This window comes from Hemitrygon akajei, chromosome 21 (genome assembly GCF_048418815.1).
Source record: "Hemitrygon akajei chromosome 21, sHemAka1.3, whole genome shotgun sequence".
In the NCBI taxonomy this organism is placed as follows: Eukaryota; Metazoa; Chordata; class Chondrichthyes; order Myliobatiformes; family Dasyatidae; genus Hemitrygon; species Hemitrygon akajei.
In genome coordinates this window covers 1,853,380-1,876,211 of record NC_133144.1, presented here as the reverse complement: position 1 = coordinate 1,876,211, position 22,832 = coordinate 1,853,380, and the positions used below count along the sequence as shown (strand labels likewise).

At 42.7% G+C, this 22,832-nt stretch overlaps 1 long non-coding RNA gene across 1 annotated transcript; it reads right to left on the bottom strand.

Annotated features, from left to right (window-relative positions):
* Nucleotides 1–279: 279 nt before the first annotated feature.
* On the bottom strand, nucleotides 280–22,107 carry LOC140714456 (uncharacterized). Its single transcript, XR_012095874.1, has 3 exons — nucleotides 22,031–22,107; nucleotides 2,395–2,442; nucleotides 280–411 (listed from the first exon to the last, which is right to left on the bottom strand). It is a non-coding gene; the product is annotated as an uncharacterized lncRNA (long non-coding RNA).
* Between the last annotated feature and the right edge of the window lie 725 nt (nucleotides 22,108–22,832).

Here is a 22,832-nt window from a genome sequence, read left to right as displayed (position 1 = left end):
TCAGTGTGTTCCCAGTACCGACCTCTCAGTGTGTTCCCAGTACCGACCACTCATTGTGTTCCCAGTACCGACCACTCAGTGTGTTCCCAGTACCAACCACTCAGTGTGTCCTGACACCGACCACTCAGTGTGTTCCCAGTACCAAACACTGGTGTGTTCCAGACACGGACTTAACAGGTGCAGACCCAAAAGGTTAACTTGCAGATGGTAAGGAAGGCCATTGCAATGCTCGCATTCCTTCCCAAAACACTAGAATATAAAAGCAAGGATGTAACGCTATGGCTTTATAAGGCATTGGTCATGATGCATTTGGAGTATTGTGAACAATTTTGGGCCCCTTTCCAAGAAGGGATGTGTTGGTATTGGAGAATGTGACAAGTCCTTGACAACGATGGCTTGGATCCAACTGATCTGTAGGAAGGATTGAAACACAGTATCAAACTGGATCGAGAACTGAGCACAAAACAAATGCTAGGTGAAATCACTAGTAAGGCTTACGACTGAGGACTAAACAGGTGTTCCTTAAATACTCAATTCTTGGCACCCAAAACATGATTATCAATAAACAGAAACATCAAAAAGAGGTCACACCAGCTATCCATACTCTGGGGAGTTGGTGTTTAAATCTCAGAAGCTGGCATGGTTGGAAGTGTCTTGTATCGGGAGAATGTCCAGAGGAAGTTTACGAGAATGATTCTCGGAATGGAACAGTTAACGTATGAGGAGCTTTTGACGGCCCTGGGACTTTCCTCGCTGGAGTTTAGCAGAATGAGGGCGATCTTATTGAGACCTATCGAATATTGAAAGGCCTAGATAGAGTGGACATGGAGAGGATGTTTCCTATAGTGAGGGAGTCTAGGACCAGAGGACACAGATAGAGTGGACATGGAGAGGATGTTTCCTATAGTGAGGGAGTCTAGACCAGAGGATACAGATAGAGTGGACATGGAGAGGATGTTTCCTATAGTGAGGGAGTCTAGACCAGAGGATACAGATAGAGTGGACATGGAGAGGATGTTTCCTATAGTGAGGGAGTCTAGGACCAGAGGACACAGATAGAGTGGACATGGAGAGGATGTTTCCTATAGTGAGGAGTTTAGGATTAGAGGACACAGATAGAGTGGACATGGAGAGGATGTTTCCTATAGTGAGGAGTTTAGGATTAGAGGGCACAGATAGAGTGGACATGGAGAGGATGTTTCCTATAGTGAGGGAGTCTAGGACCGGAGGACACAGATAGAGTGGACATGGAGAGGATGTTTCCTATAGTGAGGAGTTTAGGACCAGAGGACACAGATAGAGTGGACATGGAGAGGATGTTTCCTATAGTGAGGAGTTTAGGATTAGAGGACACAGATAGAGTGGACATGGAGAGGATGTTTCCTATAGTGAGGAGTTTAGGATTAGAGGGCACAGCCTGAGAATATAAGGATGTCCCTTAGAACAGAGAGGAGGGGGATTTTCTTTAGCCAGAGGATGGTGAATCTGTGGAATTTGTTTGCTTGTGGAGGCAAAATCATTGGGTATATTTAAGGCAGAAGATGATATATTCTTGATTAGTAAGGGCGTCAAAGGTTACAGGGAGAATAGGGTTGAGAGGGATAATATATCAGCCATGATAGAATGGTGGAGCAGACTTGATGGGCTGAATGGTCTAATTCTGCATCTGTCTGTTTATTTTTCACGAACGACAGGGGTCCCAACACTCATCCAAATGCAATCCCACTGGTTGCAGAGCTCCAATCAGAATAACTATTACCCTCTTCCCAGCCAAGCCAATTTTTAATCCAATCTACCAAGTATCCATGGATCACTGTGCCTTTATCTACTGGATCAACATACCATGAGGGACCTCATCAAATGCTTTACAAAAGGTCACGTAGACAACATCCACTGCCCTGCCCTCATCAATTATCTTCATCGCCTCCTCAAAAATAAAATCAATTTGTCATGGTCAAATATGATTTTGCTTTCACAAGTTCACAATGATTTTAACTGATTAGCTTGCTTTTGAAGTCCACTATTATAATGATTTTGTGAAATGTTGTCTGTGACAAGTGTTACGCAAACTGGCTTGTAGTTTCCTGCTTTTTCTCTCACTCCATTTTAAATATGATTTTGCTTTCATACTTGCTATTTTCCGGTCCAGAGGAGCTTTGCCTGAACATTTGGAATTTTGGAAAAATTAAAGCCAATGCATCAGCTCCTCTATCAGCATATATTTCAAGTCCCAACTGGATCCAAAGTCTTATCAACCACCATTTTGACAATTTGGTCAGTGCCATTTCCTTAGTGTTTGTAAATTTTAAGAGTTCTTTCTCTGTTCAATTCCTCAGATGCATCTATTTCTGGCATGTAACCTATATTCTCCATAGTAGCGTCAGGTGAACATACCTGTTAAATTCATCTGTATTCTGCTTGTTTTCCATCATTTCTCCAGACCTATGTTCAATGAGATGAACATCCATTTCGTTAACTGATTACAAAAATGATCAGAAAATCTTACTGCCTGTTTTCATAGTTCTAGCTAGTTTTCACTTGAACTCTATTTCTACTTTCTTTAGTAATCTTTTTGTTGTGATGTTTCAATTTTCATCATTTTCTTTGATTTTACATTGTTTTCAGCTCACCATAGACAGTAGATTCTCTGGATGAAACATACCTGATGTATGGTAATAGATATTGAACATTTGTTTCTCTTACCATAGATGCTACCTGATCTACTAATTGCTTGCAGAATTTCTATTTTTTATTTCAGCATCAATCAGCAGTTTATTTGATAAATAATTTATTTGGACTTATTCCAAAACAATATGCCACTGGAGTGCCTGTACTGCAGTCTCAATATCATAATCCCCTCAATATTAATCAGCAAGTTTCTAAACCTATGCCTCTGTACCTCCTTCTGTAACTGGATCATCAATTTTCTTATCTGGAGACCACAGTCAGTACAGATCCATGATAACGTCTCCCTCTCACTGACAATCATCACAGGCGCACCTCAAGGATGCATGATTAGCCCACTGCTCTACACTCTCTACACTCATGACTGTGTGGATAGCCAAAGCTCAAATGTATCTCCAAAATCTGCAGATGACATCTCCTGGTTCTGCTTGCTGCTCCACGACTTTTACTCAGTTCCGCGATGAACTGAGGCTGTGGCCTGCTCCAGCTGCAATGATGCCTGGCTTCGTGACCTTTGTAAAACTTCAGATCTGAAGCTATATGCCTACTTTTATTGTTTGCAAATTTGTTTTTTTTTCTCTCTGCGCATTGGGTGCTTGACGGTCTTTTTTTTAAATGAGTTCTTTTGAGGTTTCTTTGTTTTGTGGTTGATAAGGAGACAAATCTCAAGGTTGTATAATTTATACATACTTTGATAATAAATGTACTTTGAACCTTGTTGTTGGTAAGATCTCCAATGATGACAAGGAGGCATGTAGGAGCAAGACAGATGGGCTTGTTGAATGGTATTGCAACAACATCCTCATACTCAACATCAGCAAGACCAAGAAAAGGATTTTAGGAAGAGGAATATGCACCCACCATCAGCTGTTTGTCAACATATCAGAGGACCTGCCATGTGGAATCACAAAGAAGACTCAACTTCATTCAGAATTTGAGGAGATTTGGTATGTCACAAAGGACGAGCAAATTTCTACAGATATACCGTGGAGAGCATTCTGACTGGTTTCATCGCAGTTCAGTATGGAAGCTCCAATGCACAGGATTGCAAAAGGCTGCAGAGGGTTGTAGACTTGGCCAGCTCTATCATAGGCACATCCCTGCCTGCCATTGAGGATACCTTCAAGAATCAGTGCTTCTGGAAGGACTATCACCATCTGGGACATGCTTACTATCATCAGGGAGGAGGTATTGAACCCTGAAAATCCACACTCAAAGATTCAGAAACAGCTTCTTCCCCTCCACCAACAGATTTCTGAAAGGTCCATAAATGCTGCATCATTATTCATTTTTGCATTATTTATTTATTTTGTTGTTTATGGTAATTTTATGTCTTTGCACTGAACTGTTGCCGTAAAATAACACATTTAATGTCATAAATTACAGTGGTAAACCTAAGTCCAATTCCTCTGTATTAAGGAAACTAAGCACAGATTGGGAAATTGACATGAAGAAAATCTTCATTCAGTCTAAGAGCCTCCCAGTCTCACTGAATGCAACAATAACAATTTAATATTTGGAGAAGAGTTTGTAATGAAGAGCCAATGGAATCCCTCCAGCTTTATTTGTCTGAGTGAAATGCTTCCTGGGTCAACGGTGTATGTAGCATGACAGGACTGCAGTGATCTTTCTCTGTACTCATAAACACAAGGGATTCTGCAGATGCTGGAAATCCAGAGCAATACACACAAAATCCAAGAGAAACTCAGCAGGTCAGGCAGCATCTGTAGAAATTAATAAACAGTTGACATTTCAGACCAAGACCCTTCATCAGGACTGGAAATGAAGATGGAAGGTGGGGGAGGGTCCTTGATTGGAATACTGCACAGACACATTATAAGCATTCCAATGCAAGTCTGGCAAAGAATTTTAAAAAGCAGTTAAGTTTTTTCAATGGGAGTCATTGAATAGAGTTATGTGCAGACGCAGTAGAAGTGTTCCCACACAAATCCGGTGAAGACCTTAAAAAACTCAGTCTCCATAAAAGAGAGGTAGCGTCTAGCAAAGCAGTCATTGTGGGAGTGGTCTGAGTCAGAGTGCCAAGGCTTTGGCGAGAACAGGCAGAGGCAAGGTAAATATGTAAGTTTCTTTCCTTATTTTTTTTATTTGAATCTTAAGAGAATAGGGGTTATGTCCACAGGGCCAGTGTTCTGTTCTGGGTGTCAGATGTGGAATTTCCAGGAGGCTACCAGCCTTGCCGATGGCCACATCTGCATCAGGTGCATCAAGATGCAGCTCCTTAGAGATCGTGTTAAGGAACTGGACCTGCAACTCGATGACCTTCGGTTTGTTAGGAAAAATGAAGACGTGATAGACAGAAACTACAGGGCCCAAGGCTACAGGAGTCAGATAAATGGGTGACTGTCAGGAGAGTACTCCATTATGAGTACTATTGGGGGTGGACAACCTGCCTGGGGGAAGCAACAGCTGCTGTGCCTCTGGCACTGAGTCTGGCTCTGTGGCTCAGAAGGATAGGGAACAAGAGGATCGCAGCAGGAGCAGCAGACTCTATAGTTTGGGGGACAGATAGATGATTCTGTAGATGCAAAAATGGAACACAGATGGTAGTTTGCCTCCCAGGTGCCAGGGTCTGTGATGTTTCTGAACGTGTCCACAATATCCTGAAAAGGCTGGGTAAGCAGCCAGAAGGCATGGCACATATTGGTACCAATGACGTAGGAAGAGGGAGGGGGTCCTGACAAGTTAGGAAGGAAGATGAGAAGCAGGACCTCAAGGGTAGCAATCTCGGGATTGCGGCCTGTACAATGTGACAGTGAGGATAGGAATTGAATGAGGTGGAAGATAAATGTGTGGCTGAAGAATTGGAGCGGGGGCAGGGATTCAGTTTTCTGGTTTAATGAACCAGCAGCAATCGATATGAAGTTGAGTCAGAATTTATAAACAAACAACAAAGTTTATTAACCTCTGCCCAAAAACATAGAAAAGTAAACAAACGACTAACTTAACAGTTAAGTGACTATATCTAACAAACACTCAAACTTAGAAAAAGTTCTTAACATATTCTTATTCAAACCCATACTTTAAATGGTAAATTCAAAAGTCCAAGTGATTTATACAGTCATTAAGGAGAGACCTTATTGAAGCGGCAATTCCTTCAAAGAATTGACAAATCGGCCAATCACAGCCGAGAGATGCCTTGTCTGAAGAAATCACGAAGAAATAACCGACCTTTTGGCTGGAGGGTGGTCACTGCACAAACCTTCCAAACCTTGCAGGGGTTTAACTCAAACATGCATGCCACAATTTCCGGAATGAAGATTCAAAAAAGTCGATCACTTCCAAAACACCGAACATCGTTAACTTTACCCAATCCTTTGGGTTTGCTGGTAATGTCTTCACTCTCCGATAATAAACTGTATGGGAAAAACAAATGTGCAACAAACAAAACCGGTGGCATCTTACCAGAACAGCCTACCAGCGTCAACAGGGTTGCCGTGTAAAATACAAATAAGAACTGCGTCACAGTTGTGGGCTTTTCTTTTATACCATACCATCACATGACATCACATCACCCCATTGTCACAAGACCATTACATCATCCTACTGTCCTGATATCAAACTGTGGGCATGTAACACTGGATAATTGGGACCTCTTCTGGGGCAGGTGGGACCTGTACAAAAGGGGCAGTTGGCACTTATTCAGAGGGGGACCAATATTCTTGTGAGCAGGTTTATTAGAGCTGTTGGGAGTTGTTTAAACTAATATGGCAGGGAGATGGGAACCAGTATGATAGAGCTGAGGGTGAGCCAGCAGGTTTACAAGTAGATGATGGGTGTAATATGAATGTAAGGAAGGACAAGCCAATTATTGGGGACAATTGCAGACAGAGCAAAGAGTTAAATTGTACCACAGTGGCAAAATTTAAAAGGGCGAAGAATGCAGGACTGAAGGTGCCATATTTAAATACACGTAGCATTCAAAATAAGGTGGACAAACCCATTGTACAATTAAGAGATTGGTCGGTATGACATTGTGGGTATCACTAAGTCGTAGCTGAAAGAAGGCCATAGTTGGGAGCTTAACACAGTTGGTATCAAAAGGACAGGCAGGAAGTCATAGGTGGTGATGTGGCTCTGTTGGTAAGAGATGGATTTACATCTTTAGAAAGAAGTGACAGAGTCAGAGAAGTTTGGATTTTTGTGGGTTGAATGAGGAAACTGCAAGGGTTAAAAAAACAGTATGGGAATCATGTATAGGCCTCCACATAGTAGACAAGATGAGGGGTTGAGATTGCAAAGAGAACTGGAAAAGGCATGTAATAAGGGTAATGTCATAATTGTAATGGGGACTTCAATATGCAAGGGGATTGGGAAAATCAGGTTGGCATCAGATTGCAAGAGAGGGAATTTGTTGTATGCCAATGAAATGGCTTTTTAGAGCAGCTTGTGCTTGAGTCTACTCAGGGAAACGCTATCTTAGATTGAGTGTTGTGTAATAATCCAGATTTTATAGGGAGTGTTAAGGTAAAGGAACCGTTCCGACGCAGCAAATATGACTGAATTCATACTGCAATTTCAGAGGGAGAAGCACAAGTCACTTGTATCAGTATTGCAATGGAATAAAATGAAACCCTTATGCACAAACCTTCTGTCCAGCCCTGCTGAAACATTGGCTCAAAATGTCAAGTGTACTTTTTTCCATAGATGCTGCCTGGCTGGCTGAGTTCCTCCAGCATTTTGTGTGTGTGGCTCGGATTGCCAGCACCTGCAGATTTCCTCTTGTTTGTGACAAAGAAATGGCAGATGAACTTAATGAGTACTTTGCATCTGTCTTCACTGTGGAAAACACTAGCAGTGTGCCAGAGGTCTGTATAAGGGAGCAGGAGTGAGTTCCATTGCTATTACAAAAGAAAAAGTATTAGGCAAACTCAAATATCTTAATGTGGATAAGTCATCTGGACCAGATGGACTACATCCCAGAATCTTGAGAGAGGTTGCTGAAGAGATAGTGGATGCATTGGTCATGATCTTTCAAGAATCACTTGATTCTGGTATGGTCCTGGAGGACTGGAAAATTGCAAATGTCACTCCATTCTTTAAGAAGGGAGGAAGGCAAAAGGAAAGAAATTACAGGCCAGTTAGCTTAACTCAGTGTAAGTATTGGGGTTCATTATTAAGAATGAGGTTTCGGAATATTTGGAGACTAATGATAAAATAAGTCGAAGTCAGGATGGTTTCTGTGAAGGGAAATCCTGCCTGACAAATCTGTTAGATTTCTTCAAGGAAGTAACAAGCAGGGTGGACAAAGGAGAGGCAGTGGATGTCATTTACTTGGATTTTCAGAAGGCATTTGATAACATATGAGGCTGCCTAACAAAATAAAATCCTATGGTGTTACAGGAAAGATACTGGCCTGGATAGGGGAATGACTGACAAGCAGGAGGTACCAAGTGGGAATAAAGGGGGCTTTTCCTGTTTGGCTATCAGTGACTAGTGGTGTTCCTCAGGGGTCAGTATTGGACTGCTATTTTTCACGTTGTTTGTCAATGGTTTAGATAATGGAATTGATGGCTTTGTGACAAAGTTTGCTGATGATACAAAGATAGGTGGAGGGGTAGGTAGTGCTGAGAAAGCAATGTGATTACACCAGGACTTAAACAAGTTGGAAGAATGGGCAAAGAAATGGCAGATGGAATTGTGTTGGGAAAAATTTAATAATGCCCTTTGGTAAGAGGAATAGTAGTGCAGACTATTATCTAAATGGGGAGAAGGTGCAAACATCAGAGGTGCAGAGGGACTTAAGAGTCCTCGTGCCACATTCCCAGAAGGTTAACTTATAGGTTGAGTCTGTGGTAAAGAAGTTAAATGCAATGTTGGCATTTATTTCAAGGGGAATAAAACATAAAAGCAAGGAGATAATGCTGAGGCTTTATAAGTCACTAGTCAGGCTGCATTTGGAGTATTATCAACAGTTTTGGGCCCCATATCTCAGAAAGGATGTGTTGTCATTGGAGAGAGTCCAGAGGGGGTTCATGAGGATGATTCCAGGAACGTATGAGGAGCTTTTGGCAGCTTTGGACCTGTACTTACTGGAATTTAGAAGAACGTGGGGGGATCTCATTGAAACCTACCGAACATTGAAAGGACTAGATAAGGTAGACGTGGAGAGGATGTTTCCTGTGGTGGGGGTATCCAGAACTAGAGGACACAGCCTCAAAATTAAGGGGCAACCTTTTATATGCATTGTTTTAGCCAGAGAATAGTGAAGCTGTGGAATGCTCTGCCACAGACTGTAGTGGAGACTAAGTCAGTGGGCATATTTTAGGTGAAAGTTGATAGCTTCCTGATTGGTCAGGGCATCAAGGGATATGGCAAGAAGGCAGGTGTATGGGATTGACTTGGGGTCTGGGATCAGCCATAATGGAATGGCAGAGCAGACTCGATGGACTGAATGGCCTAGTTCTGCTATGTCTTATGGTCATCTGAGAAGGGGAATAACTGGAAGGTGATAGGTGAAGTCATATAAGTGAGAAAGATAGAAGGCTGGAGAAGAAGAAATCTGATAGGAGAGGAGAATGGAGCATAGGAGAAAGGGAAGAAGGAGGGGCACCAGGGGGAGGTGATAGGCAAGTGAGAAGAAGAAAGAGGCAAGAGTGGGGAACAGGAGAAGAGGGAAGGAGGAAGGGAAAAGGAAAAAAAGAGGTTATTGAAATGAGAAGTCAATGTTCACACCATCAGGTTGGAGGCTATCTTGACAGGATATGAGATGTTGCTCCTCCTCCCTGAGAGTGGCCTCATCGTGGTAAAAGAGAAGGCCATACGGAACAGGAATGGGGATGGAGTGGAGGTGCTCAACAAAGCGGTCCCCCAGCTTACATCAGGTCTCCTCTCAGGTAGAGGAGGTTGAATTGGAAGTACCAGATACAATAGATGACACCAGCAGATTCTCAGGTGAGGTGCTGCCTCACCTGGAGGGACTGTTTGGGGCCTTGAATGGAAGTGAGCGAGGAGGTGAACAGGCAGGTGAGATGTAGCATTTCTGTTGCTCACAGGGATAAAGGCCAGGAGGAAGATTAGTGTGTAGGGACAAATGTACTAGGGATTCATGGAGGGGCAATCCCTGCAGAAACTGGAGAGTTGATGGGGGAGGTAAAAATGGGTTTGGTGGTAGGATCCCTTTGAAGGTGGCAGACATTCTGGAGAATATTGTGTTGAATGCAGAGGGTAGGTGAGATAAGAGGAACTCTGTCCCTGTTAAAGTGATGGGAATATGGAGTGAGCATGTTTGTCTGGGAAATAGAGGAGATGCAGGTGAGGATAGCATCAATTATGGAGGAAGGGAAACCCCATTCTTTGAAGAAGGAGTGAGGGATTTGTATCTTCACCAACTATTTAACAAATGACTGATGTCAGAACCAAACCAACAAATCAATCTGTGCAATGTGATCAGTCTGATCTGAAACTACCTGGTGGTAGCAGGAAAATTATTGGAATGTGTCTATTTTGACCATTTATCCCAGACTATATTCTGGCTGAAAAAATTAGTATTTTGACTAAAAATCTGTACTATAGGATTGGTTTGGGACCTTCGCTGTTTGTCATATAATTTGGATGAGAATGTAGGCATTCTGATTTTTGAAGTACTCAGATGACATGAAAATTGGTGGACTCATAATTAGTGAACAAAGTTATCTATGGACAGAGTAAGACACAGATTATCTGAAAAATTGGACAGAGTGGCGGAAGCGGAATTCAATTCCAGACAAGTGTATGGAAATGCACGATGGGAAGTCAAGTTCTGGTGGAATAAGTAGAGTAGCAACATATCTTAGGAGCCTTTATATACAGAGAGACTTTGGGGTGTAAATCCATGACTCCATGAAAGTGTTAATACAGGTGAATGGGGCAGTGAAGAAAGCATTTGATATGCTTGTCTTAATAAACTTGGGCATTGAGTGTCAGAGTTGGGACATCATATTGTTGTTGTATAAACATTAGTTAAACTATACAGTGTACGGTTCTGGCACCAGACTACAGAAAGGATAGTAGAGAGAATTAAATAGAAACTCACCAGGATATTGGAATAGAGAGCAGTAGATACAAGGAAAGATTAGATAGACCGGTTTTATTCTCACTTGAACATTGGGTGACATTGTATAACTTATAAAATTGAGGGGGAAAATGTGAGGCAGATCTAAGTAATTATTCACAGAAGGTGGGGATTATCTGAAACAAGCACAAGAGAAGGTGGTAGCGACAGATGCAATTACGATGTTAAAATTGAATTGAATTGAATTGACTTTATTACTTACATCCTTCATAGAAACATAGAAAACCTACAGCACAATACAGGCCCTTCGGCTCACAAAGCTGTGCTGCACATGTCTTTCAAAATTACCTTGGGTTACCCATAGCCCACTATTTTTCTAAACTCCATGTACCTATCCAGGAATCTCTTAAAAGACCCTATCGTATCCACCCCCAACACCGTCACTGACAGCCCATTCCACACACTCACCACTCTATGCGTAAAAAATGTACCCCTGACATCTCCTCTGTACCTACTTCCAAGCTTCTTAAAACTGTGCCCTCTTGTGTTAGCCATTTCAGCCCTGGAAAAAAACCCCTGACAATCCACACAATCAATGTTTCACATCATATACCTCTACTAGGTCACAAGAAGGGTCAGTGCTGTCTCTATTTCCTGAGGAGACTGAGGTCCTTTAACATCTGCCGGGTGATATTGAGGATGGTCTACAAGTCTGTAGTGGCCAGTGCTATCATGTTTGCTGTTGTGTGCTGGGCAGCAGGCTGAGGGTAGCAGACACCAACAGAATCAACAAACTCATAATGCTGTGGGGGTGGAACTGGACTCTCTAACAGTGGTGTCTGAAAAAGGATGCTGTCCAAGTTGCATGCCACCTTGGACAATGTCTCCCATCCACTCCATAATGTACTGGTTAGGCACAGGAGTACATTCAGCCAGAGACTCATTCCACCGAGATGCAACACTGAGTGTCATAGGAAGTCATTCCTGCCTGTGGCCATCAAACTTTACAACTCCTCCCTCGGAGTGTCAGACACCCTGAGCCAATAGGCTGGTCCTGCACTTATTTTCCACTTGGCATAATTTACTTATTATTATTATTATTTAATTATTTATGGCTTTTATATTGCTATATTTCTACACTATTCTTGGTTGGTGTGACTGTAACAAAACCCGATTTCCCTCGGGGTCAATAAAGTATGTCTATCTGTCTGTCTCTCTTCATCCGCCACTCCAAGGAGAAAAGACCGAGTTCACTCAACCTATTCTCATAAGGTATGCTCCCCAATCCAGGCAACATACTTGTAAATCACATCTGCACCCTTTATACTAGTTTCCACATCCTTTCTGTAGTGAGGTGATCAGAACTGAGCACAGTACTCCAAGTGGGGTCTGACCAGGGTCTTATATAGCTGTAACATTACCTCTCGGCTCTTAAGTTCAATTCCACAGTTCATGAAGGCCAATGCATTGTATGCCTACTTAACCACAGAGTCAACCTGCACAGCAGCTTTGAGTGTCCTATGGACTCAGACCCCAAGATTCCTCTGATCCTCCACACTGCCAAGAGTCTACCAAAATGAACCACCTCACACTTATCTGGGTTGAACTCCATATGCCACTTCTCAGTGCAGTTTTACATCCTATTGATGTACTGCTGTAACCTTTGACAGCCCTTCACACTATTTACAACACCCAACTTTTCCATCATCAGCAAATTTACTAACCCATCCCTCCACTTCTGCATCTAGATCATTTATAAAAATCATGAAGAGATGGGGTCCCAGAACAGATCGCTGAGGTACAATACTGGTCACCGACCTCCATGCAGAATATGACCTGTCTACAACCACTCTTTGTCTTCTGTGAGCAAGCCAGTTCTGGATCCAGAAAGCAATGTCCCCTTGGATCCCATGCTTCCTTACTTTCTCAATAAGCCTTTCATGGGACACCTCATCAAATGCCTTGCTAAAATCCATATACACTACATCTACCTTCCGAAGGGCTCTACCTTCATCACTGTGTTTAGTCACATCCTCAAAAACTTCAATCAGGCTCGTAAGGCACGACCTGCCTTTGCCAAAGCCATGCTGTTTTTCCAGTGACGTCATCGTCCAGAATGGCAGCTTAAGTCACTAGCTCCTCCGGAAAAATGCGTATTAAGCATCATTAACCCGTCAAACATAATATTTTTCAAAAAATATTTGAGCTGAAAAGAGGGGCAAGAATGGGGAGAAGAAATGGAAATTAAAAAAGCGACACTGCGGAGCCTGCATCCGAGAGAAGTGCAGCAAGTGGCTCTCTGACCCGACCGCGTGCTAGCAAGGCGGCTGCTGGGTCTCGTTCAGACGAAGTGGCGAATGTCTTCGAAATCCTGAAAGAAATAATGGAGGTCTAGAAAGATATAAAGCAGCAGCTCCGTGAATCAAAAAATAGCGGTGGCAGAGACTCACATTGAGAAGGTGGAAGATCACGTTCAAAACATGGAACAGATACTGAGCAAGACAATAAAAATCATACATCACCAAGAAGGTAAACTGCTTGATCTGGAGGGACGATCACGGCGGAAAAATAGCAGAATCTACAATGTTCCCGAAGGGCCCGTCTATGATGGAGTTTGTCGGAAAGTTACTGCGGGACGCGCTGGATCTCCCCCCAGCTATGGAGCTGGAAGTCGAAAGAGCGCACCGCGCATTAGTCCCAAAACCTACCCAGGATAGAAAGCCACGCTCAATTATAATTAAATTCCTTCGGTACAGCACCAAGGCGGAGATTCTACTAAGGGCCTGGGGTAAGAAGAGAGTGTTTTTAGAGGATAAATTAATATATTTTGACCAAGATTACCCCCCCCCCGCAGTCCTCCAGAAATGCAAAGAATTCTCTGAAGTAAAGCGAGTACTAAAGCAAAATAAGATTAGATTTCAAACTCCGTACCCTGCTAAACTTCGAGTGTTTTATGACAACAGGACACAGTTGTACCAGACAGTGGAAGAGGCAACTATAGACGTGAAGGCCAGAGGGTTGCCTGTCAGCATGACCAAAACGAAAGAAAGCCTGGCTGAGGAATTGTCCCGCTCGGCTAGGGAAATAGTGTGAGAAACGAGAAGGCAGGAGACGGGAGGAAGCCGAGAGAAACATATCAGGAAGAGACCGGGAGTTTCCCAAAGATAGTCCTCACCCCCTTCAGAAGAGCCATAAGGTTTGACTAACTTTAAAAATGTTGAGAAGCTAAACAGAAGCAAAAGTACACGGTGATATACCTATCTTGAGAAATACTTATTATAATGTGGATTTTATATTACTTAGTTGTTATTCTTTATTCGCTCACTTACTCCTTTTTCCCCACCAAAATGAGAATATATATATATATATGTATATGTGTGCATATATGTGTATGTGTGTAACGTGTGTGTGTGTATATATATATGTGTGTGTGTGTGTGTGTGTGTGTGTGTGTGTGTATATGTGTGTACGTATGTGTGTATATATATGTATATGTGCATGCATATATGTATGCATATATATATATTTGTGTATGTGTGTGTGTATATATATATATATATATATATATATATATATATATAGGAGGAGTACACAGGGAAATCTTTTCTGTGTAATGGATTTGTTCACTGACTTTTATGAATACTGCAATGGGGGCCCTCAACTCACAAGTAGGAGGGGTTATCCCCCACAGCTAGACATTTCCTCTAGCTCAATGCAGGGTCATTTATGAGAGACCTCAGCCTTGGAATCACGCATTCGTTGCTATTTTTGTTATTATTTGCATTTCTTGGTTCTTATTTGTTCAGGGAGTAGATCGATTAAGTTTTATTCTAATTTCAATGATACATTGACAGATAAATACAGATGGCTAAGGACAAGGTAAAATTCATTTCTTTTCATGTCAATGGGCTATTAAATCCAATCAAACGTAAGAGAATTTTATCCAAAATGAAAAAAGAACAAGCCCATGTAGTATATTTACAGGAAACTCATTTAAGTGATAATGAGCATAAAAAACTAAAGAGAATGGGCTTCACTAATCTGATTTTCTCCTTATATAAATCAGGACATAGGAGAGGAGTTGCTATTCTTATCTCAAGTAAGCTAAATTTTGAAAAAGTCTTCGAAATGGGAGATAAAGAGGGCAGATATATTCTGGTAAGGGGGAATATAGATGGCAATTCAGTTACTCTATTGAATATATACGCACCCCCGGGAAGTGAAACCCTTGGGAAGTTTCTTTCAGAAAATTACTGATATTATGGTAACAGAAACAGAAGGTCTCCTGATATGTGGGGGAGACTTCTGAATTACAATTACAACCAAACTTAGACTCTTCCAATAGAAAAACCTATGAAACAAAATCTTTACATAAGAAAGTTAATACACTTTTTGAGGATGTTGGTTTAATTGATATATGGAGGGACCTTTTCACTGACAGAAGGGATTACACTCATTATTCTGCTCCCCATTCTGTATATACAAGAATAGACTATTTCATAACATTTGGAAAAGACAAAGACAAAATAAACTCCTGTGGAATTGGGACAATAGATGTAAGTGACCATGCACCTATATATCTATCTGTTGATTTTGACCTACAACCAAAGAATACTATGTGGAAACTAAATTCAAGTCTACTCAATGATCTGTACTTCAAGCAACAAATTAAAAAAGAAATTGGTCTCTACTTAGAATTTAATGATAATGGAGAGGTTTCACCTCCCATTTTATGGGATACTCTGAAGGCGGTCTTAAGAGGGAAAATTATAGCGACATCTTCATATAAGAAAAAAATAAGGAATAAAACATTAGAGGAATTACAAAATAGGCTGAAGGAACTAGAGAAAAAACACAAATTGAATTTGGCACAGGATGCATTAGGGGAAATTAAAAGAATTAGGAATGAAATAAATAATTTGGCTACGCAAGAAATCAGGAAAAACTTAATGTTTCTGAAACAGAGACATTATGAAAGTGGATCAAAATCTATGAAAATACTGGCGTGGAAATTGAAAAAAAAGATAGCAGAAAATACAATCCATAGAATTAGGGACCCAAGAACAAAAATGATAAAAAATAAGCTAAGTGAAATTCAAGAAGCTTTTGAAGTGTTTTACAAAACTCTATATTCCAAAGTTCCAGGGGGAAGCATAACCCAAATTGACACCTTCTTGAATTCTCTAGAGTTACCCACTTTAAGCGGAACAAAATAGAAGGATGACTGCTGACATAAATGAAGTTGAATTAAAAGCTGCAATTAGTAGGCTTAAATTAAGCAAGTCACCAGGATCAGATGGGTATACAACAGAGTGGTACAAAGAATTTAAAAATGAGTAAATTCCTGTTTTACTCCCCCACACTGAACTGGGCTCTAAAAAAGACACAAATGCCACCCAGTTGGAAGGAAGTGATAATCTCAGCTATACCGAAAGAAGACAAGGATAAAATGGAATGCGGGTCACTTAGACCAATATCCGTTCTTAATGTAGATTATAGATTATTTACCTCCATCATGGCCAAATGATTAGAGGAGTTTCTACCCATACTGATAAGTAACGATCAAACAGGTTTTATACGACAACGCCAGACACAAGACAATATACAAAGGACACTTCACATTATGGATCATATACAAAAAAATAAAATCAAAGCAATAGTGATAAGCGTGGACGCTGAAAAAGCATTTGATTTGGTTAATTGGAATTTTCTTTACAGAGTTTTACATAGATTTGGTTTCCAAGACACAATTATTAAAACTATACGGACACTATATGACAATCCTACTGCTAGGATTAAAATCAATGGATATTTATCAAATAGTCTTACCCTAGAAAGGGGCACGAGACAGGGTTGTGCATGGTCACCACTACTCTTCGCGTTATATCTGGAACCATTAGCTCAATACATCAGACAAAATTAAGATATCAGGGGAATTACCATTAAAGGGACAGAGCATAAATTGGCTTGTTATGCGGATTACATTTTGATCTATCTAGGGCAACCAACATACTCTTTACCTAAATTGATGCAATCCTTTGAACAATATGGTCAATTATCAGGATACGAGATCAACATAGATAAAACCCAATTACTTTCATATTACTATAGCCCACCAAGAGAAATTGAAAGTAGATACCCTGGGCATGGCACACAGAGTCTTTCAAATATTTGGGCATCATTATGCCAAAAGATTTGGCAAAATTATCAGAATTGAATTATCTGCCTTTATATAAAAAAATTAAGGAAGATGTGGCAAGATGGAGCCTGATACCTTTTTTCAGTCTCAGTTCAAGGATTGAGTCTATTAAAATGAATATACTGCCCAGACTGTTATATCTCTTTCAGACCCTACCAATAGAGATTAATCAAAATCAATTCAACGAATGGAACAAGATGTTATCAAGGTATATTTGGCAGGGTAAAAGGCCTAGAGTTCGTCTCAAAACTTTGCAATTAGCAAAGGAAAAGGGGGGATGGGGCCTACCTTCTCTTAGAGATTATTATTTTGCAGTACAGTTGAGAGCTGTGACATGTTGGTGCAACCCATCATATGACGCTCAATGGAAAAACATTGAGGAGCGGGTACTTCCCATCCCCATACAGGCAATTTTGGCTGATAACAACCTGCAAAGGTACATAAATACTATTGATAACCCGTTGGTGAAATTGACTCTTAAAATATGGAAAACTACTATAAAATAATATAATCCAGAGGGAGAACACACACTTGTCCTTGTTATAGGTAAAATTGAAAGCTTTGGCTGCTTGGAAAAATTTACGGAGGTTGTTGTCGTGATCCTGCCGGTCGTGACCACAGATGGTGATGTTATCCTGATATGGGAACGTGGCCTTCAGTTGGCACTGGTACACTATCCAGTCCATTTCTCTCTGGAAGACAGATACACCATTCGTGACACCGAAGGGGACACGCAGGAAGTGATAAAGCCTACCGTCCGCCTCAAAGCCAGTGTAAGGGCGGTCCTCTGGGTGGATGGGGAGCTGATGGTAAATGGACTTTAGGACTTTAGTACACCTTGTACTGAGCTATCTGATTGACCATATCCCTGATGCGGGGTAGAGGGTACGCGTCAAGCTGCGTGAACCTATTGATGGTCTGGCTATAGTCCATGACCATCCTATTTTTCTCCCCGTTCCGAACAACAGCCACCTGGGCCCTCCAAGGACTTATGCTTGCCTCGTTGATCCCTTCCCTGAGCAGCCGCTGCACCTCCGACTTAATGAAGGCCCTGTCCACTGCGCTGTACCTCCTGATTTCAGTTGCCACAGATTTACAGTCGGGGGTCAGGTTGGCAAACAGCGGTGGGGGAAGGATCTTGAGGGTGGAAGGCCACAAGTGGTGTCCATAGTGCAGCTGTTGGCATGGTGTTAGGTGGTGTTATAACCCCAGCCCCCTCCTTTGTGAGAATCGCAAGAGAGAGAGAGAGAGCCTTACGGTTTGGAATGTGGGCTGGCCGCTCAGCCAGACAAAAGCCTTGGACCTGGCCATTGTCTTGGGAGACACCTTTGTGGAATAAGGAACTGGACTACGTGCAAACCCTCAGGGCAATGTGGGCTGGGTGATGGGGGAAAGATTGCCTCACCCCCACCCTGATTGACATCTACAACCCTGCCAGTCCAGATAAAAGGTGGGCTGCCGAGGCGGGGCCTCAGACGCACCAAGGAGACACACGAAGAAGACACGATAGCGCTTCCCGTCGGAGCGGGAAGCCATTCTGAAAGAAGCCACGTGCGTTAGATTCCGGATCGGGAGTCTGTGGCTGAAACCAAAGGAAAAACCGTTTTAACTAACAACAGGGATTTGCTTCGCAAAGACGACGGGCAAGTGTTCCTTCTCTCTCTCTCTCCAACACGTGAAATGCTAGCGGTTCCCGAAACGGGGAAGCCAGCAGACTTTGAGTGACTCTTATATTCCATTGGACTCAGTATCCCCTAGACAACGATAGAGCTTATTTTTGATTGATTATTACTATACTGTGCTTTAGATTGAGTTTTGATGATGTATATGATCTGAATGTTTTGTATTAACCATACGTTTGTGCCCCTTTATAAATAAAACGTTTGAAAATAGTATCATCAGGCTTCAGCGGACCTCTCTATCTTTGCTGGTAAGTCACCCGGTTACTGGGGAACGTAACAGTGGGATGTGCAGGTCGGTGTGTGGGGGTGGTCAGTAGCAGGGTATGTGACATATTCCAACAGAACCTAGGATTTCTGACAGTGATTGGTGGGAGGGCCCCGTCATACTCCATTGTCATGCTTCTCAGGTGGCTCTGGAAGTCAAGCCCCAATAACAGAGGGGCACACAGTTGAGGCATGATCAGTAATGTAAAGTCTCAATATTCTCTGCCCTGCACCACTAGTATCACTACACAACCCCCCCCCCCCCGGATGTCTGTTATATGCGACCCAGAAGCCATGGCGACCCTCTGGCTTACTGGCCGTGTCACAAGTCCGCAATGCTGCACCATGTCCGGGTGGATAAAACTCTCTGTGCTGCCCGTGTCAAACAGGCAGCTTGTCCTGCGCCCCTCCACCAGGATGTCCATCATTGACCTTGCGAGCTGGTGGGGAGCGCTTTGGTTGAGGGTCACGGAGGCCAGAGTTGAATTGCTGTCTGTTTTTTGTAATTTTTTTTATTGACGTTCATCAAACAAACATTTCCATAAGATGTATTTCAGACATTGTACATATATATCATATAATCATATATATCACAAATCTCCACAAAGTATTTATCTGAGGTATACACTTATAGAAAAGGGTGGAAAGAAAAAACAAGCAAAAGGAAAGAACTATGTACAAATACGGAGTGATCTTTTTTTTTACAACAGATTCATTGATTTGTGAGAATAAAATCAGGCCTATGAGGCATTATGTAGTTAAACCATTATTCCCAGTATGAATCAAATTGTTCCAGCTTATGATTAACAGATGCTGTTATCTTCCCCATTTTGTAAATGTCCATTGTAATTTCCATCCATGTATTTAAAGTTGGTCTCTCCTGTGATAACCATTTCCTAGTAAGAGTCTTTTTACCAGCCACCAAGAGGATATTCATTAAATATTTATCTCTTTTCAACCATTTTTGAGGTATATATCCAAAATATATGGTCTTACTCTCCAAGGGTATTTCACATTTAAAGATGTCTTGTAGGGCATTGTGTATCCCCCTCCAATAGTTTTTGATAACAGGGCAGTCCCAAAAAATATGATAATGATTTGCATTTTGATTTCCACAATTTCTCCAGCAAACAGGGAGGTTACTGTCATAATGGGATTTCTGAGAGGGTGTAATAAAATATCTTATCAAGTTTTTCCATCCAAACTCCCTCCATTTCTGTGAACTGGTACATTTCCATTGATGCCTCCATATTATTGTCCATTCTTCCTCAGATATAATTATTGCAATTCTTAAATGGTGTGTATATGACTCGGATTTTACACCAAATAAAATGGATGCTAGATTTAAGGACTGGACATCTAAAGGAATAACAGTTCTTTGCAACATAATGAAAGAAGGAACGTTGTCCAGTGCAGTGGACGAGACCATTCCCTTCCAAGTAGAGAGTGACGCCTCCGACTTCGCGCTGGCTGCTACCCTCAACCAGGCGGGAAGACCGGTGGTGTTCTTCTCCTGTACCTTTCAAGGCCCTGAAATTCAGCACTCCACGGTGGAGAAAGAAGCCCAGACCATAGTGGAAGCTTTTAGGCACTGGAGGCACTATCTCGCCGGCAAAAAGTTCACCCTGCTGACTGACCAGTGCTCAGTTTCATTCATGTTTAGCAACCAACAGCAGGGCAAAATAAAAAATGATAACATTTTGAGGTAGAGAATTGAACTTTCCACCTACAACTATGACGTCAGGTACAGGCCTGGGAAGCTCAATGAGCCCTCTGATTCCCTATCCCAGGGAACGTGTGCCAGCGCGCAGATCGACCGGCTATACACCGTATATGCAGATCTTTTCCACTTTGTGAAAGCCCGGAACCTGCCTTACTCCCTTGAGGAGATCAGGACGATGACCAGGGACTGCAAGGTCTGCACAGAGTGCAAACCGCACTTCTACCGACCCGAAAAGGCACAACTAATCAAGGCCACCCGCCCCTTTGAGCGACTGAGTGTCGACTTTAAGGGTCCCCTTCCCTCCACCAACCACAATGTGTACTTTCTTAACATAATTGACAAGTACTCGCGGTTCCCCTTCGCCATCCCCTGCTCTGATACCACTACCACGTCAGTCATATAAGCCCTGCGCAAGCTCTTCACTCTGTTCGGATACCCATGTGTAACACTTACCCAACAGGCTGGTATATGTCTAGGGGAAAAAGAGATCCAGCCACACACCAACCCCGCCTCCCGTACACGCAGGTGCTGTGAGAATCGAGTTTATGCCTCGCGCCCCCGCCGGCAGTATCAAACTCACAACAAATACCGTTATGAAATACACTTTAAAGAGTTTACTAAAATTAAAAGAGTATTAGGCAGTACTATATATATACAAGAAAAAAACAAAAGGCGCCAACTTATCAAAGTTCAGTCAGTTTAGTGCACATCGGTGGAGCTCATCCAGCGAACCATTCGACTCCTAGGTGGTCGTCCTCCCGAAACTCCCACTTCGGACTCCCCGGTGGTCTCCCGAGCGCACGTCCTCCTTCCTCGGCGTCTCCCTCCGGACTCCCCAAGCCCGCGCAACCCCTCCCCCAAGTTCCCAGCCTCACAAAACACAATAGCATTCCCCATTGATTAACAAATGAATACAATTACCATATCAGCCATTCTAAAGCGAAACAACAGCAAGAGAAACTTTTAACAAAGAAGCATTCCTACTCGTAACGAACCAAAGAAGCCCTTTTTAGTAACATACACAGGACATTGTACACATGCTATATCCACAGTGACAGAGGGTCCTCGTTTATGAGTGATGAGCTGCGCCAGTACCTGCTGGCTAGGGGTATTGCAACTAGTAGGACCACAAGCTATAATCCCTGGGGAAATGGACAGGTGGAGAAGGAGAAGGCCACACTCTTAGCCCTTAGGTCAAAGGGACTGCTGGTCTCTCGCTAGCAGGAGGTCCTCCCCGAGGCACTCCACTCCATCCACTCCCTGTTATGCACGTCCACCAATGCCACCCCTCATGAGCGACTCTTCTTTTCCCAGGAAGTCGACCACCGGGACCACCCTACCGGCTTGGCTGACGTCCCCGGGGCCAGTACTACTCCAGAAACATGCGAGGAGCAATAAATACTCCCCGAGGGTCAAGAGGGTTCACCTACTTCATGCAAACCCCCAGTATGCCTACGTGGTCTTACCTGATGGGCGGGAGGAGACGGTCTCCATCCACGACCTGGCACCCGCAGGAGCACCAAACCCCTACCCTGAACACTCCATGGTGACTATGAACCCCATACCCACTGATATATATACCCACGAGACACCGTGCACTCCAACTCCTACACAGACACCACACGATACTCCCATAACAGGCGCGATGTACGCGCACGAGGGATTACCAACACTTAACGTGCTGGCACCTCGAGTCAGGCCGGAGCCAGCACAACCACCGTCACCGGTGCAATCACCACCAGTGCTACCAGTGACGGACTCGACCGCCTGATAGACTAAGCCTGTAAATATACTTGTTTTAAATATTGTCAGTCACTTCACCCCGTGGGACTCTCTTTTTAAAAAAAAGGATGGGTGAATGTGGTAAACCATGTATATAGCCCCTCTGCTGACTTCTCCTGTGGCTCCTCCCACAGACCCCTGAATAAAGGCGATGGTGTCATTGCTCCTCCCACTGTCCAGGAGAGACATACAGAATGGATGTGGATCCATTTTTACTGTTAATAAAAGCCTTTCAGTATTTACTCTACTTTCAGTCTTTTGGAGTAATTGATAGTGCATCACTGATACAGCACCTAAGCTCTGAGATGGTCAATTTTGTTTACTTTTGTCGGCAATTTAATCGGTATTGGGAGTCAAAACCACCATTTTTTTAAAACGCACTTGAGCCCATCCACTCCATGGTGTACTGGTTAGGCACAGGAGTACTTTCAGCCAGAGACTCGTTCCACCGAGATGTAACACTGGGCGGCATGGGAAGTCATTCCT